Below are 18,874 nucleotides of genomic sequence, written 5' to 3'. Positions count from 1 at the left end.
GTAAAGTGGGGATAATAATAGCACTTACCACAAAAAGCTGTGAGGATCATATTTAAAAATATTTATGAAGCATTTGGAATAGTACCTGGAACACAGTAGGTACCTAAATGTTTATCAAACATTTAAAACTGGAACATACTGAATTTGAGTTGCTTGTGGTTCTAGTTTTAAATATCTGATAAACATTTGGTAATGAGAGACTGGAGCTCAGAATAGTCAGTATTTAGTAAAGAAGGGGAAAGGAACAGACATTTATTAAGTACCTACTATGTTCCAGGTACTAGACTAAATGCTTCATTAATATTTTTTAATTTGATCCTCACAGCTTTTTGAGGAACCTGAGGCAGACAGATTGCTAACCGTTTACTATATGCTAGACATGTGATCAGCTTTTATTCAAATCATTGATAAAAATGTTTATAGCACATAGCCCTGGAGCATTTCTTTAGAGACCTCTTTCCAAGCTGAAAATAAATTATTAATTGCCATCCTTTTGACCCATTCACTATGCTAAAGATTAACCCAATTATGTCAACCAGCACCTGATATAAACACACATATGCATATATCTAAATTCCTATACTATCATCATTCTTAAAAAAAACAAAACAGTATTTGTGGGGTCAGCTAGCTGGCACAGTGAATAAAGGACTAGTGCTGGATTCAGGAGGACCTGAGTTCAAATCCAGCCTCAGACACTTGACACTCACAAGCTGTGTGACCCTGGGCAAGTTACTTAACCCTCATTGTCTTGAAAAAAAGAAAGAACGAAAAAGAAAAGAAAAAACAGTATTTGTCACTTGCATGTTAATTAGGGATAATCAAACTTGAATATCAATTATTATCATATTACTATATCTTTAAAATTCCCAATTTTTTTTACTTTTTATCTTTAATTTTAAGAATGAAATATGAGGCATTAAATTTTAAATTTAATTACCACCACTGGCACTATGTAAGGAAGAAATGAGATATAATGAAGTCCCTTATCTACTTTGCTACACAACTGATTTTCCTAAGGAATCAAAAATTATAATGAATAAATGATACATGGAAGACAAGGTAAGATAAATACCTCAGAAATCATAAACAGTTCAAAACTGTTAAAAATATGTGTGCAGGGGGCAGCTAGGTGGCGCAGTGGATAGAGCACCGGCCCTGGAGTCAGGAGTCCCTGAGTTCAAATCCAGCCTCAGACACTTAACACTTACTAGCTGTGTGACCCTGGGCAAGTCACTTAACCCCAATTGCCTCACTAAAAATAATTAATTAATTGAAAACTATGTGTGTGATAGCAAGTCGTTTATTTCATAATGCCACTAAATTTTATGTTTGAACTAGACTAAAAACCACAACTTTAATTATCACATCATAGATATTAAAAGGTAAGCATTTGTACAAAAAAAAATTAGGAAATATAAATGTCTACATAAAACAAAATAAGCTAAAATACCACTATTAGGTCTTTATCCCAAAGAGATCATAAAAAAGGGGTAAAGACCCAAATGTACAAAAATATTTATAGCTGCTCTTTTTGTGGTGGCAAAGAATTAGAAATTGAGAGGAGCCCATCAGTTGGGGAATGGCTAAACAAGTTGTGGTATATGAATGTAATGGAATGCTATTGTGTTGTAAGAAAAGATAAGCAGGCAGATTTCAGAGAAACCTGGAAGGACTTACATGAACTGATGCTGAGTGAGATGAGCAGAACCAGAAGGGCATTGTACACAGTATCAACAACATTATGTGATCAACTGTGATAGACTTAACTCTTCTCAACATTACAATGGTCCAAGATAATTCCAAAGGACTCATGATGGGAAATGCTTTCCACATCCAGAAAAAAGAACTGTGGAATGTAGAGGCAGATTGAATCATATTGCTTATACTTTTTTGTTTTTCTTTTCTTTTGTGAGGTTTTTCCCTTTTGTTCTGATTCTTCTTTCACAACCTGACTAATGCAGACATATGTTTAACGTGATTGGATATATATAACCTGTATCAGATTGCTTGCTGTCTTGGGGAGGGCGGAGGGAAGGGATGGAGAAAAATTTGGAACTAGAAATCTTATAAAAACAAAGGTTGAAAACTATCTCTATGTGTAATTAGAAAATAATAAAATACTTTTATAATTTAAAAAAGCTAAATATTTTTAATCTATGTGGAGACAAAATCAAACAATTTAACAAACACTTATTAAATACCACTATGAACAAAACACTGCAAATCACTCCCCCCAAAATGGAATAAAGTCATTGTACTTGATGCAAAACAAATGAACAAGGAAGCTTTTTTATTATTTATAATTTCAGAGGGTGAGGATTCATTTATAGAAATAGCCAATAGCCTTAATTTTTAAAAAATTTCTTTAAAGACCAAGTCTACCTGCCTCATGTAGGCTAGAAGTACTGTGGCTACTCACAGGTCAGGTGTCATTTCTGAGCAGCTGGGGAGTTTTCACATGCTTATTTTCTTATCAGCATAATCCAATGCAGGTCACAACATCTAAGCATAAGAGATCAGCAAGCCTCAGCTTCTCCCATATCTGGGATTACTGTCATGTACCACCATAATCAGATATTTCTCTTTATTTTTATTTTTAAAATGCAAAGATCTTGTAGGAGCATCACAAATCCTACAGAACCTGGTTTAAATGGTCAGATGCTTGGAAAACAAACATATATCTGGCTATGTAATCACAAGAGAAAAAAATCATAACTCTAGCATTCCATTAACAGTCATAAACAAAATGGTAACACTACCACTAGTTTACAAATCACTGACAAAAGAAAGACACATGAGAATCTGAAGTTCTTTCTTCTGCCTGGCCTAAGAGGTATGTCATCATTCTTGTCTTCCAAGTATTTTTTTCAATAAATCAAGTCTACTATTTTCAAATTCTGTTAATTTAAACAGTGAGAATAGATGCATTTTGTTAAATATAAAACTGAAAAGCCACCCAAGCACAGGATTTACATTACTAACATTAAATAATAAAATTATCACTAATATCAAAATTAAATCTTCTAAAGCAAAATCAGGTAATCAATCTATTTTATTATTACATTAATCATGAGCACACATCTGAACTATTTAACCTTAATTATTGCTCAAAAAAAAAGGTGACATATATACTTTTATTTATTTATTTATTTATTTTTTTGCGGGGCAATGGGATTGAGTGACTTGCCCAGGGTCACACAGCTAGTTAAGTGTCCAGTGTTGAGGCTGGATTTGAACTCAGGTCCTCCTGAATCCAGGGCCGGTGCTTTATCCACTTCACCACCTAGCTGCCCCCTAGGTGACATATTTTCCTCAAAAAAGACCCAACCTTTCATCAAATAATAGATTATTTGATAAGCTTGCCACTAAATTTATTGGATTTTTCAGGCCTGGTGTTTCTTGGGACAAGTTATTTCTTCTAATCTTGTCCCTTCCTCTCCTGTCTGGTATTCCCTCATTTTTCTACAATCTATTACACTTGAAATTTCCCATGCTAGAAAACTCTCAACTCCCAGGAAACATAACTAATTAGTGTCTCCCTACCTTCAAAGTCACAGGAGGCTCATCTCTTACTATTAAATCCCATGCTCTCATTGATTGTCCTGTTGCTCCAGAAGATAAATAGACCTAGGTTGCCCCTACTATAGGAAGTTGACCTGCTATGTTAAGCAGCCATAATATGGGGGCTTGGCTTATGCTGGATAGAAGATGGTATTGGCTTGTGGACCTGGTACAGAAGTGGCAAAATCCCCTTGTCAAAGAGATTATCCCCTCCCCTAAATACCCCAAATACCAGTGAGGAATGGTCAGAGAACTGAAGCAGGGAATATGTCTCTTCACATGATGAAATATCATCCAGCTATGGGCTAAAGATCACCATACCCCAAAACTAGACCCTTATATAATCTGATCTTTCCAGATCCATGTGTTTTTCTCTCAACAATGACTGTGATCTCTATAGATCCTTGTTCCCACTTCCTTCCTCCTCATCTCAAACCCATGGATGTCTCATATTAAAACACAAGCCAGGGGCAGCTAGGTGGCACAATGGATAGAGCACCGGCCCTGGAGTCAGGAGTACCTGAGTTCAAATCCGGCCTCAGACACTTAACACTTACTAGCTGTGTGACCCTGGGCAAGTCACTTAACCCCAATTGCCTCACTAAAAAAAAACAAACAAAAAAAACAAAAAAAAACCCACAAGCCTTCCTGTCTACTACTTGCTTTCTCCCATCTAATTCTTCTGTGAAGTCCCCTTTAAGTAGCAGAATGGACTAGAACAAATGTCTAACAAACTGCCATCAACTCCGTATGTTTTCAGCAGCTGGTTTACATTGGAAAAGGGTATACTTCTCTTAATAATAATTTATCCAAAAAAAAAAAAAATAGGGGCAGCTAGGTGGAACAGAGCACCGGCCTTGGAGTCAGGAGGACCTGAGTTCAAATCCGGCCTCAGACACTTAACACTTACTATCTGTGTGACCCTGGGCAAGTCACTTAACCCCAACTGCCTCACAAATAATAATAATAATAATTTATTACTTCTTTTTCTGTAAAGAACAGTTCAACAGATGAATTCAGTTTCTTCTCTGAAGATAAACTACTTCTTTTTTACTACTCCTTGAGATGGATGTGTCCTACTACATCTTATCATCTGCAATTTAATCATAAGGTCCATTTTAAGAATTTCACAAAAAATGTGGCTCTATTTTAAGAGGATGAGAAAATACATTTAACAACAAATAAAAAGGAAATATTCAGTGACAATTTTGGGACACAAATTTATATTTAAACTTGAATAATGTATAAATTAGACATGGAGTACTTAAAATACTTTTATATTACATGGATACAAATGTAAAAATATAGCAGATATCAATAGTGCTTCCTATTGTCTCTTCTACCTATTTGTAAAGAAAATAATAAATGAAAAGAAAATAACTACAGTGACCATACTTTATGACCCAGGAAACAGGTCAAAGTAGTCAAAGAAAAAAATAAATGTCTCAACAGAAAATGCTTACTGATTGGAAGGCGGCACAGTAGCATACAAAGAAAAAACAATGTTTCTGGATTAAGAGAACCCTTGAATCCTACTGCTGATACTTAGTAATGATGTGACCCTGTGCAACTCACTTAAGATCGCTGTGCTTTAATTTCATCTGTAAAACAGGAGAAGATGAACTAAATGTCTCTGAGGGTCCTTCTATCTCGATAGACCTATGATCCTATGGGAATATCTAAACCAAAAGTGGTACATGAATGAAATAATTACTGTATTGAAGAAATAATGGATGTGAAGAATCCAGAAAAGCAAGGGAAGATTCCTATGTCCTGATAGCTAGAATTTATATAGTGTGTTAAGTGTTTTACAAACATCTCATTTATGAATAAATGAAATGTTATGAATACAAATATTATCCTATTTTATGAATAAGGAAAGCAAAGATATGCACACATAGAATAATACAGTAATAAAAATGGAAAGAATAACAACAAAGAAACTAAATGATATGTAATAACAAACAAAACTGACGCCAAAGAAGAGATGAGAAAAGTTGTCTCTATACTTTCTTTGCAAAGGCAGAGGACTATAGGTTTAAAGCCCAATAGGTACTATAAGACTCAGCTGATGTGCTATTTAGTTTTACTGAACTGCTTCTTTTTTTTTTTTATAAAGGATGGTTCAATAGAGAAGGTAGGGGGAAGATATCTATTTTAAAATAATGGTGATATACAAATAAATAGTATCAAAGAAAATTCAGTTTTTAAAAACCGAATTTAAAAAATGAATACATATTAAATCTCATGACATCCCAACCAATCAGTAGCATTACATTTATCTTTATAAATAGTATTGACACTCCCAGTGCCAAAATAACTAAGTTTGAACTTTTGCAAGCTAATTTTTTTAACTACCAGATAGTATTAATTAAATTATCATTTCACTGTGGCTAAAAATGTTATAGTAATATTATACGAAAAAAAATGAAATTGATACATATATACTCTCAACAATTAGCTGGCTACATAAACAATGCCAAGCAGTACATTGTTTTATGTTTGTGTGTCTTGTTCCCTGGAATGAGATTTTAAGCACACTGAGAGAAGGTACAATACCACATCTAGTGACTTACATTCATACAGAACTTAACACTTTTCTTTCTTAAGTATTATCTCATTTAAGATAACACATATTGGTGTGCTGAGAACACCATAAGTCATCCAGAAATATTTGAATTTAAAATTTTACTGGCATTGACAGTAACATTAAATTATTTTTGCCTTCACTTACCCTGCTTTTCTTCTTCTTTTTGAAGACTGTCATCAACTGAAGGAAAAATGATGAAATGGTGGGAAGAAGGCAGAACATGACCAAAAGGCCAAGCAAAATACACACCTGCAATGGTATTTTTAACAAGGATGAACAAGGGAGCTGCCTAAGGAGAAATTCCAATCCCAACCTCATTGTCAATCTTCATACAGTTTACCTGAATAATCTCTCTTTTGCCTACCTATCACACTACAATTGTTTTTCTTTTCTTTTCGTTTTTTACTTTTCCCCTACTCTGTTCCAAGAAGAGTTCAGAATCTTCTGCCTGCTCTTCAGCCCTATTTCCTATCGCTCATCTCCACACTTAATCCTGGCTGAGACCATTCATTGCATAATCAACATGACCTGAGAGTTCTCATCATTCTGTCTTCATCCAGGTTGTTGCCTTTGTCTAGAATACCCAAACTCTCTTTCTTCACTTGCTGAATTATTATTTATCCTTGAAATCCCAATTCAAACATCACCCCTCCCAGAAGACTTCCCTAATTTCACCACTTGGTAATAATCTTTCAGCAGAGAAGTGATAGGGCAGAGGTGCAGAATGAGGCATACTGTCAGACATGTTCAATACATGAGCGTTTGGTTTAGGGTTTTGGGGGTTGGGGGGGTTTGTGCTTACATATATTGCTACAAGAGAAAGTTTTTTTTCTTAGGGGGAGGAGAAGAGTGATAGTGATATAAAAAACTAAGTATGAATATCCTTATTAAAAAAGGAAGAAGAGGTTAACCAGCAATTTTAAAATGGCATATTCTGGACCAAAAGTACATAAAACAAAAGTGCAGTTCTTCCTTTGAAAAAAGATGCAAAAGGAAAGATGAAGAGAATTTCTAAGATAAAGACAAGGGAAATGAAGGTAACTTTTTTTTAAAACCAGATGTTTAGATCTTCTCCACAAATTAGAAGACAAAAGTATGAAGGATTCAGGAACGATATTGGAGATCTGAGAAAAGTAAAAAAGAAACTGGTGTAGGCACTGAAAGGCAACATGTCACAGTGGATAAAAAGCTGGCCTCAAAGGCAGAAAAACCCAGATTTAAATGCTACCTCCGCCACATAATACCTGTGAAACCCTAGGTAGGTCACTTAACCATTCAGTGTTATAAACCAAAGCTTCTTAAACTGTGGATCCTGACCCCATATAGGGTCACATAACTCACTGTAGGGGTCACAAAAAAAATTGGCAACAATAAAAGGTTATGTATATCTATTTTATATACCTATATATCTGGAGTTGCATAAAACGGTGAAAAGGGTTTGCGAGTGGAAAAAGTTAAAGAAGCTTCATTCTAGACAAGTCTCTAGGATGATCAGGTACAAAAACTGTGCTGACCTGCATTGACGAAGTTTCCTTACATGCATATTACCTATGCCAATGAAATCAAAAGTCCAGACTATCCTCTATGATGCTGAATGAAAAAGGGCATCAGAAATAGGTGAATAAAATAATTCTGAAGCAGGTGTAAATAATCAGTTAAATGTATATGCATGAGAACCAGGAGAATGTTGTACACAGTGACAGCAATACTGTTCAGTGAAGAACTGTGAATGACTTAACTATGCTCACTAATACAATAATCCAAGACAAGCCCAAAGGTCTAATGATAAAGCATACTATCCACCTCCAAAGAAAGAAATGATATTGGTTGAACAGAGACTGAAGCATGCTATTTTTCAACTTTCATTTTTTTCTTTTATTCAAGTTTCCTTATACGAAATTACTAATATGATAATGTTTTACATAATTGCACATGTATAACCTGTATCTGGTTGCTTACTGCCTCAGGGAGGGGGCAGGGGAGGAAGAGGAGGTATAAAATTTAGAACTCAAAACTTTAAATAAAGATGCTTATTATTTTTTAAATGTATATGCATGAATCTGTAGTAAGAAGTGACAGAATCATATGACTTTTTTATAACAATGTTCCATGTAAAAATAAAGGACTTGTCTTTTGTATTGGCCTGAATTATTCTGATTATTGAGGTAATAAGATCTCTGTCCAAATGAGTTAGATCTGTCTGATTTCCCTTCATTGATGGGAATACATTATCTAGTTAGGATAAATAATTAAGTATTGACTTCAATGGCCCTCTAAAATTCTATGATTACAGAATATTATGACTCTCTGAAATGGAGCTAGGGCAAAAAAATGGGCAAATGAACAAGATCTAATATGTACATGTAGGAATATCTTAAAATCAGGGTATTCTGGGAATGAAAAGGACTTCAGGAGTACCAGGTTCAAAAAACAAAAATAAGTATATAAGAAAAGTACACAAAAAACAATATGCCAAAGCATGGTTCGGGAACATGGCATGACAGTCAAACATCTGGACTTAGAATCAAGAAAACCGAGGTTCAACTTCTGCCTCAGACACTGACTAGCTGTGTGACCCTAAGCAAGTTACTCAATATCTCCTGGCGTCATTTCCTCAACTATAAAATGAGAAAGTTAGACCAAATAGTCACAAAATCCCTTCCATATATAAATCTATAACCTTATGAATACAAAAAATTATGGAATGAAAAAAATTCATATCAAATATCTGTAAAAAGGTCTAATGTCCAAAATATATAGGGAATAGACACGCAAATATACAAAAGTTAACAAGTTAAAAGACATGAACCAAATTTTCAAAAAATATATAAACTTTAAATGACCATTTGAAAACAAACTCCAAATAATTAATAGTAAGATAAATTTTTATTGTTGTTTAGTCAGTCTTATCCGACTCTTTGTGACCCCATTTGGGGTTTTCTTGGCAAAGGTACTGTCATGGTTTGCCATTTCCTTCACTAAGTCATTTTATAAATGAAAAAACTGACACAAAATGGGTTCAGCAACCTGCCCATGATTACATGGCTAATAAGTGTCTGAGGCCAGATTTTAACCAAGATCTTCCTAACTCTAGTCCAGGATTGTATCCACTGTAGTACCTAACTGCCTTAGTGAGATAAATACACATTTCAAACTCTGAATTTTCCCTATACTTCATGAAAATTGCCAGTGATGATAAAATAGGAATAAGCTATTCATGTAGAAAAAGGAACACTTCTACACTTTTGATTAGCTATGAATTGACCTAAACTTTTTGGATATCAATGTGGAATTATACTATGCAATTGCCTGTATAAACTGTCTATAGCCATACTGATTCAGTGATTCCTTCACCCAACACAAAGACAGAGACAAAAGTCCAATGTGCACTAAAATAAGCACTGGAATGCTCTTTGTACTAATAAAGCACTGAAAATAAGGTGAGTATCCATCAATTCATGAAGAGTCAAAAAGCTATATTTCATTTAAAAAAAAACATTTTAAAATATCAGTGAATGAGGAATTCTAGAAATAACAGATTTAGGGGCAGCTAGGAGGTGCAGTGGATTAAGCAGCAGTCCCAGATTCAGGAGGACCTGAGTACAAATCTGGCCTCAGACACTTGACACATATTAGCTGTGTGACTTAAATAGCATAAAATGACTAGCTGTGTTACTTAACCCTCACTGCCCCACAAAAAAAAAGAAATAATATATTTATATGATATGTTGAATGAAATAAATATGATCAAAAGAACATGACAACTACAAATATATAAGTGGAAGAATACTAAAATAAAAGCAAATATGAGTAATTTAAAAAACAATGACTTTCAATAAATAGATAATGAAAAAATGTCTCTCTTCTTACAATAAAATGGTGGGTGATTAGTAAGATAAAATGTATATATTATCATGTGGTTACTACAAGTTGCTTTTCCTTAATTAAACTTTGTTATAAGATATTTGATGGAAAGGGCAAGAAGTCTTCTTACAGAAAGCCAGGGATTCACCTTAGCTCTCCTACATTCCCCTCCAAACAACTTTAAATAATGCCTCAAAATTAATGGCTTGGGGGTGGGGGGAGCAGCTAGATGGCGCAGTGGTTAAAGCACCGGCCCTGGATTCAGGAGTACCTGAGTTCAAATCCAGCCTCAGACACTTGACACTTACTAGCTGTGCGACCCTGGGCAAGGCACTTAATCCCCATCGCCTTAAAAAAAAAAAGAAAAAAGAATTCTGGAGCAAAAGAACCCACAAAGGGCAGAATGAAACAATTTTACAGCTCAAAATAACTTAGATGATCGGCAGGAATGGCACATTGCATTGGGGTGAAAACGGAGCACAGTCCAGCAGAGGCAGCACCCCTGCAGGCCTTTGGGGCAATTGAATAAGTAAAACAGCTTCCAGAACTCTCAGCCCACAGAGAATAAGGGGGTAGGACAACTGGTCAGGAGATTACAACAGTACCTTTGCTGGCACCAGGTACAGGACTCTGTCACATTGCTCATACAATCAAGGTAATAGTCCTGAGTGAAAGTCCCAGGGCAAGGAGGAGCGCGAGCAGTCCAAAGCTTGCAACCACACAGAGCAGAGATCCTGGTCACAGTTCTGGAGTGGAAAAGTGTGTTTGCAGTCACTCATAGACCAGAACAGAGGCAACAAGAAAAGTAAATGCACCTCTACTTAGATCATACCACCATGGAATAACCAAAAGCTTATATGTTCCCCTTCCCCTCCCAGAACTAGCTCTAAAAATAGCTGTACAAAAAACCCGATGCTTGGGACAGTGCCCCTCCACCCTAGGAGCAGAGTCCAATGTTAAAATAAAGTTAAAAGTCAAGAAATGGACTGGAAAATGAGCAAACAAGAAAAAGAGAGACCAACCATAGAAAGTTAACTATGGTGACAGGGACAAGCAAAACAAAACCCCAGAAGACAAGAAAGTCAAAATTGCTACACTTAAAGCAAACCACCCCACCACCACCACCACCACCCACCAAGAAAAATGTGAATTAGTCTCAGAGCCAAAAAGAATTCCTGGAAGAGCTCAAAAAGTATTTTAAAAATCAAGTAAGAAAGGTAGAGGAAAAAGTGGGGGAAAAAGCAAAAGTGGTGCAAGAGAATAATGAAAAAAAGGTCAACAGCTTGGTAAAGGAGGCACACAAGCATGTGCTCACACACACACACACACACACACACACACACACACACACACACAATACCTTATAAAACAGAATAGGCCAAATGCTAAAAGTACAACAATCTGATCAAGAGAAACTTAAAAAGCACAAATAACCAAATGGAAAAGGATGTACAAACACACACTGAAGAGAAGAACTACTTAAAAAGGGAAAAAATGGGCAAATGGAAAAAGATTTACAAAATTCAATGAAGAAAAGAACTCCTTAAAAAGTAAAGTTGTGGGGCAGCTAGGTGGCACAGTGGATATAAAGCACTGACCCTGGATTCATGAGAACCTAAGTTCAAATCCAACCTCAGACACTTGACACTTACTAGCTGTGTGACACTGGGCAAGTCACTTAACCCTCATTGTCCAGCGTAATAAACAAAACAAATAAAGTCAAAAGAACAAAAGAGAGAGAGAGAAGAAGAAGAAAATGTGAAATATCTCATTGGAAAAATAACTGGACTGGAAAATAGATCAAGGAGAGATCATTTAAGAATTATTGTACTACCTGAAAGCCATGATCAAAGAAAACCTAGACATCATCTTTCAAGAAATTACCTAGGAAAATTGCCCTGATAACCTAGATCCTGAAGGTAAAATAGAAATTGGAAGAATCTACCAATCACCTCCTGAAAGAGATCCCAAAATGAAAACTCCTAGGAATATTACAGCCAAATTCCAGAGCTCCCATATCAAGGAGAAAATATTGCAAGCAGCTGGAAAGAAGCAACTAGGGATAGCTAGGTAGCACAGTGGATAGAGCACCATCCCTGGAGTCAGGAGGACCTGAGTTCAAATCTGACCTCAGACACTTAATACTTACTAGCTGTGTAACCCTGGGCAAGTCACTTAATCCCAATTGCCTCACTAAAAAAAAAAAAAAAAGAAAAGAAAAAGAAACAAAGAAAGAAGCAACTGAAATATCATGAAGCCATAGTCAGAATAACACAAGATTTAACAGCTTCTACATTAAAGGATTGGAGGATTTAGATATGATATTCCAGAGGGCCTGAGAGCTAAGATTACAACCAAGAATCACCTGCCCAGCAAAACTGAGTATAATCCTTCAGGGGATAAAATAGGCATTAAATGAAACAGGATTTTCAAGCATTTCTGATAAAGACCAGAGCTGAATAGAAAATCTGACTTTCAAATGCAAGATTCAAAAGAAGCATAAAAGGGTAAACAGGAAAGATAAATCATAAGGGATTCAATAAACTTAAAATATTTATATTCCTACATGAGAAGATGATACTTGTAACTCCTAAGAACTTTATCATTATTGTGGCAATTAGAGGACACAAGTGTGAATTGAATAATATGGGGTGATAACTAAACATATAATAAAATTTAGGGGTGAGAAAGCAGAATGCACTGATAAAGGGGGAAGGTAGAGGTGGAATGGGGTAAATTATTTCACATAAAGGAGGAATGAATGAGCTTTTATAGTGGAGGGGAAGATAGGGGAGATATGGCAGGGAGGGCACTTGAATCTTAGTCTCATCAGAATTGGCTCAAGGAAGAAATAAAATACACACTCAGGTAAGTACAGAAATCTATCTTACCCTACAGGAAAGTCAGAGGAGCAGGAAAAAAGAGGATGGGAGGGGCAGCTAGGTGGCGCAGTGGATAGAGCACCAGCCCTGGAGTCAGGAGTACCTGAGTTCAAATCAGGCCTCAGACACTTAACACTTACTAGCTGTGTGACCCTCGGCAAGTCACTTAACCCCAAATGCCTCACTAAAAAAAAAAAAAAGAGGATGGGAGTGGGAGATGGGGGATGGGGTCTGATAGAAGGGAGAATTGATTGGGGGAGGCAGCAGTCAGAAGCAAAACACTTTAAAGGAGGGAGAGACAGTAGGAGTAACAGGGGGAAAATAGAATGGAGGCTAATCCAGTAATCATAACTGTAAAAAAAATTTTACGCTGACTTTCCCTGATAAAGTCCTCATTTGTCACATAGGGAACTCAGTCAAATTTGTAAGACTACAAGTCATTCCCCAACTGATAAATCATCAAAGGATATGAATAAGCAGTTTTCAGATGACATAATCAAAGCTATCTACAATCATATGAAAAAATGCTCTAAATCATTACTAACTGAAAAATGTAAATTAAAATAACTCAGAGGCACCATGCCACACCTATCAGACTAGCTGATATGACAGAAAAGGAAAATTACAAATGTTGGGGGGAATGTGGGAAAACTAAAACACTAATGCACTTCTGGTGGAGTTATGAACTGGTTCAACCATTCTGGAGAGCAATTTGGAACTATGCCCAAAGGATTTTGAAACCATACATACCCTCTGATCCAGCAATACCAGACTAGGTCTGTATCCCAAAGAAATAAAGAACAAAAAAGGAAAGGGATCTATATGTACAAAAATAATTATAGCAGCTCTTTATGTGACAACAAAGAATGAGTAACTGAGATGCCCATCAACTGGGGAATGTATGAACAAGTTATGGCTCATGAGTGTGATGGAATACTATAAGAAATGATAAGCAGGATGTTCTCAGAAAAACCTAGACTTACATGAACTGATACATAGTGAAATGAGCAGAACCAGGAGACCATGGTACATAGTAACAGCAATATTGTATGATTATCAACTGTGACTAACAGCTATTTTCAGAAATATAATGATCCAAGACAATTCTGAAGGACTTATGATTAAAAATGCTATCCATCTTGTCAACAGGAAATCACAACTTCACAAAACTTACATGAAAATTAGGTTATTACAAGAGAAATGATCGGGCATGTGGAACCTAAAGGGTTCACAATCCACACAGATATTTGCATATTTATGACAGTGGAGCAAAAAGAGGAGAAGAAAACACACGTCTCCACCTAAGGGGGCATGGCATGGAAGGGGAAAGGTGTAGTAAAGATGGGAAAAGGACAAAACCCCATCTAAAGTGGGGGAACAAAGTGACAACAAAAGTCACATTCTTTTCTCTTAGGAACTGTTTGACCACGAAGATATGACAGTCTCCTTATCTACAAGGGTCTAGCTGCACAAACCTAGTGCAGACTGTCTGGCACCTGTCGAGTCCAGTTTGTGATGCAAACAACAAATTATGTCAGCAAAACATCGTACAGTTACCAAAAAAAGAAAGTATTGCTCAATAACAGAGAAATTATAAACAAAGAGAAGAAAGCAGAAATACTAAGTGTACCCTTTATAGACCATGATGCAATAAAAATAGTGATTAATTCAGAGAATAAAAAAGATATAGACCTAAATAGATACTTAATAATGACATGCTGAATGGGCAAATGGAACAAATCACAGAAGCAATTAACTATGTGAAATAGAATAAGGATAAAACTATAACACAATTTCTTGCATACATCTAAAGCAATATTCAGAGGAAAAATTCTATCCCTAGGAACACACATTAATGACACTGAAAAAAAGGTGAATTAATAAACCAAATATGCAACTTTAGGATTATAAAAACAAGAAATTAACTGAAAATAAGCCCAAAAGAGGAAATTTTTAAAATCAGAAGAGAAATTGATAAATTGGAAGCAGAACTAAGAAATAATAAGAACTAAGATTGGTTTTTCATAAATCCTTGGTAATGTAATTAAAAAGCAAGAAGAAGGTTAAATCATCAAAATTTAAAATGAACATGGTGAAATCACTCCAGAGAAAAAAAATTAAAAGATCATCAGAGTGGGGAGAGAGACGGAACCATTACATACAGCAGAAGCAGCAGCAGCAGCAGCAGAGGCAGCAGCAGAGACCAAGCTGCACGGCCAAGATGTGTGACTTCACAGAGGATCAGACTGCTGAGTTCAAGGAGGCCTTCCAGCTGTTTGACTATTATAGGGGATAGAAAGCTCTTATACAGCCAGTGTGGGGATGTGATGCAGACCCTGGGCCAGAACCCTACCAATGCTGAGGTGCTCAAGGTCTTAGAGAATCCCAAGAATGATGAGATGAATGTGAAGGTGCTGGACTTTGAACACTTTCTGCCAATGCTGCAGACCCTAACAAAGAATAAGGACCACGGCACATATGAAGACTAGGTAGAGGGGCTTCGGGTGTTTGATAAGGAAGGGAACAGCACAGTCACAAGGGCCAAAATATGGCATATCCTCATCACTCTGGGTGAGAAGATGACCAAGAAAGAAGTAGAAGTGTTGGTGGCAGGGCATGAGGACAGTAACGGTTCTATCAACTATGAAGAGCTAGTCCGGATGGTGCTGAACGGCTGAGAACAAAAGTCCCCTTTCCACAAAGAATCCCCTAACTTTCTCAGTGTGGAAATGATCCTCTTGCCCCTGAAGCAACTAACTACATTGTCAGGGTTACCAACATCCTTCCTTCCAACCCCCACCACATGTCCTCCTTGGCCTACCTGTTCTCTGCTTTCACCAAATTAAACTTGCTAACTGCTAAAAAAAAAAAAATCATCAGAACTTATTGATCACAATTACATTCCCCTCAAATCCCAGAATAATCATTATAATAATGCCAAAGGAATACTTACAAAAAATATATAATTAACCAAGGCATTAGAATATGAAATAAAAATCTATTTTTTAAAATCAGATTTTTGAAAAATTTTACTAGCTGAAATGAAACTATCAGAAAGAGGGGGGAAATCCCTGATTCATAAGAATTTACAAGTGAATTCTATAAAAGTTTAAAAGAACAATTAAAAATTATATTATGCTGAAAATTTGAGAAAGAAATTCTTTTTATAAGACAAATATTGCCTTGCCCTCCTAAACCATGGAAGAATAAAGAAAAAAATGGAACCATGTATCAATACCATTAATGAAAACAGATTTCAAATTTCAGGGGAAAGGGGAAGACTGGATACACTCTGGTGCCTCTTTGCTTAAATATTAAAGCAAAAGTTAAAGTCATTACCAGTTTTTACAATTTTTCTGCTATTTAAAAGACAATAATATTTGTAGCTAATTCTGAGAGAGAAAAGGTTTCACACCAAAAAAATGCTGTTATCTCAGAAATATGAGTTATGTGGGTAAGAAAGGAGAATTACAGAAAGAGATCTCAAGGCTAAAAGAGTCTTACAGGCAACTACAAGTAGATATAGAAGAGAACTTCAAGGCAAGTAGTCTAGCTAGTCCAAGTGTACCAAAGGTTGAAGCTAGTCAGTACTGTGCTTGCTGAATTAGTTTATGCATATTAACTGCCACATCCCAAAGGCAGAGACTGTGGACATTTTCAAATATGCAATGTATATAAGGGGAAGAGAGACATGTTATGGTGAACTATGTAGAAATATTTCAGGAAGATTGTATACATCAAGCCTTCAACAGGGACTTTTGTGCTAGTTTTAGAGATAAAAAGAGAAGTTTGCTGTGGCAAAACATGCCACTTTTCTTTATAATGCATGCTCATTCTTGCAAGAATATAATAAAGCCTTCATATTTCACCAAAAGGAAAAGTCCAGTATTTTTATTTCTGACATTCAAATTTTGAGTAACAGAATTAAGTGGTAATACCCTTTGTGAGCCTTAAATATGCAAAACAAAACTGCCTAACACGATCCTAATACTGCCAATGAAAACAACAAAAAAGTAATGATCTATAATCACAGTTAACTTTTTACAAAATCCCTAATAAGTAAAAATAACTTTCATTATTAGTCCCATAAACACAGATTTCTATATGATTGTGTCTTTACCACAATAGTTCAAAAAGAAAACAAGAAAAAGGGAAGCTTAAAAAGAAGAGAACATTTGGTAGAATGTAAAAATCAACAACTAGTTCAGAGAAACTGCATTTGAGTCTCATCTCTGACACTTACTACAAGCCCCTGGACGAGTCATTTAACCCATCTAATCTTTAATTTCCTCAGTCTGGAAAACAGGTAGTAGTTGGACTAGATGTCTTCTGTAATCCCACACAGCTCTAATGGAATGACCCTATGAGCAACAATAAAAGGTACTACAAAAGCATAGAAATCTGAAGGTTTGAAGAACACATTATTAAAACTATCATGGAATTACCAGGGGGCTTTGAAAACTGTATTGTATAGACAGTGGGCCTGATCTGACATGCCTAAAAAATAAAACCTATTCATGATTGCTACTTTTGGTACACTTAAAAATAAGAAATAAAAATTGGCCTAAAAGAAGATAAAGTATTGAAGATGAGAAAAAAGCAATCAAATGAAGACAGTCCCTACTTCAATAGACTGAAAAGGAAGCAATAACGAAAGAAAAGGGATTGAAACTCAGATTCTGAAGATATCAAATATCTTGCACAATTTAATTATGTTCATTTTTAATTAAATTAAATTATATTCACTTTATGTTCCTTGAACTTCCTTTACTTCTTTTAACCAGAAGTTTAAACCTGCCTTGACCCTAGTAAGGATTTTTCAGTTACATTTTTTTAAACAAAAAACAACTTTTTTATTCTAGAAGTTGTACCCTCCCTCTCTCTCCAATTTGGCCATGAGTAAAAATTTCAGTTGTATGTGCAAGCAAATATATGTAAAAAATTATTTTCTCACATTCTATTCATTGATATCCAGGCAGTTACAGCCAATTGCCAAGTATAAAAATGGTCAAATAATGATAAGATTTGCAAACCAAATGTATCTTTTGTTTTTGTTCTTATTGTTCTTCCTGGTTCTATTCAAGCCAATAAGAAAGAATGTTGAGTGGGTACTTTGACAGCCTTTTTCACCAACAAATGATGAACAGGCAAAGTTTAAACCTGTATTTGAGTTGAACTTCACTGAAATTTGGTTTGCACTAATTCACATGGGAAACACATGCTCAGTTTAGAATTAAAGCTCAGTTCATATCACAGTCTTAAGAAACAAATCCTGGGGTATCTAGGGGGTGCAGTGGATAGAGAACCGGCCCTGGAGTCAGGAGTACCTGAGTTCAAATCTGACCTCAGACACTTAACACTTACTAGCTGTGTGACCTTGGGCAAATCACTTAACCCCAATTGCCTCACCAAAAAACCAAAACAAAACAAAAAGAAATAAAAAAGAAACAAATCCTGATTATCAAATTTTGCCACCATCCCTTCTTCCTGCCCAGAAATGTCATTTCACCAATAATTTTCTTTGTTCACTTTTGATGGCTAATGAAACTAAAACATTGTTTCTAAAAGCACAATATGTTCCTTGCTCAAGTCTTCCTAGCTAAATTCACAATTCTGCTTTTTTTTGGTATCTGATTAATTTTTTTTTCCCCATAGGAAGTAAGGCTGGAAGGAAGCCTAAAATAAAAACTATGGATGATTTCAAATCCCTTCAATTCTTTTTCCACAGTAATCATCCTCAAACCCAGAGCACTTGGTTCAGGTGTTTTCTTACAAATGGCATTCATAAACTTATTCTGCTGCAGTTCAATCAATCTTTTCCCCAACATCTCTCCATACACTAAAGCTGAAGGGAAAATGGTAAAAGGGAACTGTAAGCAAATTGTAAAAAGGAAATGAGGGCAATGAGGTTTTTGTCATGGGGTGCAGAGCACCCCAGAAGTTCTTTGGGGCACATCAAGGAAGCTTCTCCTTG

At 35.8% G+C, this 18,874-nt stretch overlaps 1 protein-coding gene and 1 pseudogene across 2 annotated transcripts in view; one reads left to right on the top strand and one right to left on the bottom strand.

The window, feature by feature from the left end:
- Nucleotides 1–18,874, bottom strand: part of ARHGAP32 (Rho GTPase activating protein 32) — a 363,679-nt gene that overhangs the window by 281,875 nt on the left and 62,930 nt on the right. The window lies entirely within an intron of this gene.
- LOC122745301 lies at nucleotides 15,122–15,578 on the top strand (annotated as a pseudogene).

Source organism: Dromiciops gliroides, chromosome 3, assembly GCF_019393635.1.
Source record: "Dromiciops gliroides isolate mDroGli1 chromosome 3, mDroGli1.pri, whole genome shotgun sequence".
NCBI classification, from domain to species: domain Eukaryota; kingdom Metazoa; phylum Chordata; class Mammalia; order Microbiotheria; family Microbiotheriidae; genus Dromiciops; species Dromiciops gliroides.
The sequence above is the reverse complement of the archived record's forward strand: the minus strand, read 5'-3'. Positions and strand labels throughout refer to the sequence as shown.